Source organism: Galeopterus variegatus, unplaced genomic scaffold (genome assembly GCF_000696425.1).
Source record: "Galeopterus variegatus unplaced genomic scaffold, G_variegatus-3.0.2 Scaffold4345, whole genome shotgun sequence".
Taxonomy (NCBI): domain Eukaryota; kingdom Metazoa; phylum Chordata; class Mammalia; order Dermoptera; family Cynocephalidae; genus Galeopterus; species Galeopterus variegatus.
Genome location: NW_007730456.1, coordinates 130,860 through 135,668, shown reverse-complemented (window position 1 = coordinate 135,668; position 4,809 = coordinate 130,860). Strand labels below are relative to the sequence as shown.

The window sequence follows — 4,809 nt, the reverse complement described above, 5'->3', positions numbered from 1 at the left end:
ACAAGAAATAAATTATCCTGACTTCAAGACTGCTGAGCAGTTCCTGTCTTTTGCAGTAATTCAAACAGGAAAAAAATATCTCAGAGAGGTCCATTTTGATACAGCATGGTAAATAAAAAAAATAATTCTTCTCCAAATACTGTAAAGCTTTAGATCAGAAACATTTATCCATGCTGCATTTTAAACGAAGAAGAAAGGAAAGGAAAGAAAGGAAAAGGCAAAAGGGAACCTGTAGTGAGCTCTGTTATAAGCTGTAGTTCAAGCTTTGCATTTCCTGGTGTCTTTGGAAACGTGAAATTCCACCACAAATAGCTCTGTAACGTATAACCAGTATGAAGATTCAATTCAGATTTAAGCTCTTTGGTTTGCTTTTGAATCTTGCTATTTTCTGCATTTGTTTTGACTGCTCTCATCATTCAAGATTGACGCTTGGATGGGTGTGTAGGAGGAAGCAGCAGCAGCAGGCTTACAGCTTGCAGACAAAAAAAAAAAAAAATTCTGCCTTATCTGATGGCTATTATTGAAAATGCGAGGTGTAGCCTGGGCTGGGTAATGAAGGGGAGCGAGCGAGGGGGAGCAAGGAGCATGGAGCTGCATACTGATGAGTGTAGGAGTACTTGATACAAAGAATTCTGGCTGCCGGCCGTGCATTGCTCACTGTGGAGTACTCCAACAATCACATAGAACGCAGACCAGCCTAAGCTGACAGCTTGATATGCCTTCTTCTGCTGCCTGGTTTTGGGGGCTGTATGACGTACTGGTCGGTAGTAAAGATTAATATGTAAGAAATGTGGAGCTAGGATCAAGTCATACTCCACAGCCTGCCTGGCAAACTATGTTTTACTTCTGACTTTGCTCTCTCGCTGAGAACGTTAATCTGTCAAGCTGGCGGGCTCCTTTGATAGCAACTTTCCCAGGAGCATGATGTGGCAATGCCACCTCTCAGCCCAGGACTACCGCTATTACCCTGTGGACGGCTACTCCCTGCTCAAACGCTTCCCTCTTCATCCTCTTACAGGACCCAGATGCCCTGTCCAAACAGTGGGACAATGGTTGGAAAGCATTGGGCTACCTCAGTACGAGAACCACCTGATGGCTAATGGATTTGACAATGTGCAGTTTATGGTAAGACGCTCTCTGTGTCAACGGAGCTGCCTTTTGTCTGTCTTTGCTTCTTATGTGTCTTATAGGGCTCAGGAGCAGCCTGATTTGCACCAAAATCGGTCAGATTTATATATGTAACTGCATCAGGAAATTGGATGCCCTTAGGACTGAACTTACTGTGTGCATAGAAACACTTGCTGAAAAATGAGATCTGTGTGCATCCATATACATGTGTGTTATATGAATGAACCAGGGAGAGTACTATTTATAGGCAGTGAAAGAAGATTAACATTTCTATTCGCCCTGTCATCCTTTGTGTGATTTATTTTATAAGTTTGTAATCTTAGAATACCCAGTTAGATTATATTACTCTTTGGCTAATTCTAGATTTCTAAAGCATGTTAGGTCACTTGAACATCAGCATTTAGTGATTAATTAGATAATTAGTTATGTTTATGGTGTGAAGATCATTTTTTCCTGATACTTGTTCAATAAGCACTTTAAATCGTGTGGACAACCTGCAGTTCATTAGCAAACTGCTTCAGATGGTCAATTATGGAGCACATTCTCTGACTTACAAATGCTGATTGAAGAGCAATGAAGTATTATTTATTACGTTAGGAGGAAAACAAACATGTTGGTCAATTACCTGTCGATATTTACAAAAAGAGGTTGATGGACTCAGGTACATTCATGTACTTCTGAATCCAGGTCTACATGCAGTCTAAACCTGGTGTGTGCAAACTTCCCACCATGTTGCATATAGGTGAGGAAGGAGGATGGGGAGGTGTGCAGGCCAACAATCCAGCTTTCTAATCATTTCCACACCTCCCCCAGTGCTTATCAGTTCCCCTTGTTAAGCTACGTCACAGCCCTTATTACCTTTCCTTGCTTATAAAGTCCTATCACACATATCAGTGATCCCTACATTTAGAGAGACCTACACAACATAGGCACGTAGCATACAAATGGTTTATAGAAGTAATTAATAGTTGTTGCTAAATAAAATGCTGGGGTTGACACCTGCAGCTTGCTAAGAACTATACCAGAACTGATAATAATATACTGAGAGCTAGTCAGCTCTTCCTATTTCCATTTGAGATTATTTTTTCTCCAAGCTTGATTTGACTATTGTAGATTTGAAAAATATTAAAATTGTTACACTCTTACTTATTCTCCAAACCTGTGTATACCCATGGGCTTTTTAAAAAATGACATAAATGAAGTAAGACATATGAGCTCTAAGTAATTGTATACACAGAATCTTTTATGAGTGTTTTGTTGTTTTGCTTTGTTTTATAGTGAGATATATAGCTACTGTTATTTTTCTTATGTTTATTAAGTACTGTCACTGGTTAGATAGACAAGATATTGTGGGTACTGAAATAGGAAAAAAGTGACAGTTCTTCAGCTACTATGATAGTCTTAGGACACTGAGCAGATTGAGGACAGACTTGGACACTAAACAGATGACACTAAGAATTAGAGGAACTATCAAACAGAATGAAAGTCTTTTCATCATTATTTATGTTTACTGCATATTTTGATAAGTCTTTATTCTTTTGCCCTTTCTCTTGAAATAGGGCTTTCTCATTCTCACCCCACAAACCCTTGCCCAAGTTTATCTGATTCCACTAGAAATTAGGTCTTTGGATTGCCTGGATCATTTGCCACTCTGAAAGACAAATTCAGCTTAATTTTCCTCTGAATGTTAAACTCTTATGAGCAAATATACTTCCTTTTTGAAAGTCTCAAACTGAAAGGTTAATCAAACAGGTTTCAAATGAGCATTTGGGAAGAAATTGTAAAAAACATTCATGAATGAATTATGTATAAACACTACCAAATGTACCTGGAAGGAAAAATCCTGGACATAGGTGACAAAACCAAGGTCCAATCACAGATTATTGTCTTCATTTGTTTAATTCCCAAGCATTATCTATAATCTTGCAGAAAATAAGAAAACATTGTTAATTCAGATGACCCAATCAAATACTTCATAAGACAGAACGATTTTAAAAAAACAACTTTGGGGAGGAGGGGAGGGAGGATTCGGTAAAGGGACACAAAAATCAACTGCGTTGTATATTGATAAAATTAAATTAAATTTTTTTTAAAAAGAAACACAAGGTGAAATCCAAAAGAAAAATTTTTTTATTGAAACATATTTATTGTACATATTTGTGGGGTACAGAATTGTAAAACATTTTTATTTCATTTATTTATTTTTATTTTATCAATATACAGTGTAGTTGATTTTCAGACACAAAAATTCTTTCTGAGTTTCAATGGACTATGGAGTTGAAAGTCATTGTGATACTTTAGAGTCAGACTTTGTTTCAAATTCTTTCTTCCTTCCTCTTTCTTTCTTTCTTTCTTTCTCTCTTTCTTTGGTGACTGGCCAGTACAGAGATCAAACTCTGAACCTTGGAGTTATCAGCACCATGCTCTAACCAACTGAGCTAAATGAGCCAGCCTCAAATTCTGTTTTAAAAAAATTTTTTTAATTAATTTATTTTTTAATTGACCTGTGTTGATTGTACATATTTATGGGGTACAGAGATATATTTCAATACATGTATACAATATGTGATGACCCAATCAGGGTAATTAGCATATTCATCACTGCTAAAATTTATCATTTCTTTGTAATGAGAGCATTTGAGCTCCTCTCTTCTAGCCATTTGAGAACATACAATAAATTATTGTTAATTAAATATGCCTAACATTACTGTAGACCACTAGAACTTATTTTTCCTATCTAGCTGTATTTTTGTGTCCACTAACCAGCCTTCCCCAGCTTCTAGTAACCACAATTCTACTCTACTCCTAAAAGCTCAAATTCTAATTCTGCCTTATAAGCTGTGATTTTTGATACTATTTAATGTCTCAGCCAAAATGTCTCATCTATGAAAGTGACAGTAAAACCTATCCCAAACCTTTTAGAGGAAAACATGAGTTAATAAATATAAGGCCACTGGCATAATCCTTTATACCAATAATATTAATAAAATGGTTAATAGCAACAGCAACAACAAAAAACAACTTTGAAATATCATTTAGAGGAGACAATTAATTATGAAAATGAATCAAATCATAAAATGGTGTCATCAAGTGCTTTACATGCTGTTATACATCATTTATTTACTACTTGTATTGTAAAAGATGAATTTCTACTTTTATAAAAATTGTTTATTGATCTCCATAATCTAACTTATTTACGTAATAACTTCGTATAGCATACATTGTACGAAGTTATACGATCTCAACTCAGTTCCCCCCCTGCATTCAAACTGGAAGCCTTGTTTTGCCAATGGGAACATATAGCATTAGTACTCTTCACTTATTCATGAAACAAACACTCTTTAAACATTTGCTAGGTACCAGGGAAACACACTGTTTAAACGTTTGCTGAATGCTAGGGATAACAGCGAACAAGACATGATCTTACCCTCAAGCAGGATGCACTATTGCCCTCAGATCTGTCATATTTATTTTCAAGCACATCACACACATGTTTCACACTATATCACATACACATACACACATAGACACTGTATCACAGGGGTCTTGCCACTTGTCCTTCCATATAATCATCATTGTTTAGCGTATGTACTTACTAGCAATTGTTTTTCCAGCAACAAATTGCGGTAGGTAATGAAAGAGGTAAAATCTATTATAACATAAAGTAAAGGAAGATAAAGA

General features: G+C 36.2%; 1 pseudogene; it reads left to right on the top strand.

The window, feature by feature from the left end:
• Positions 1-629: 629 nt before the first annotated feature.
• LOC103602903 overlaps positions 630-4,809 on the top strand; it is a 69,815-nt pseudogene continuing 65,635 nt past the window's right edge.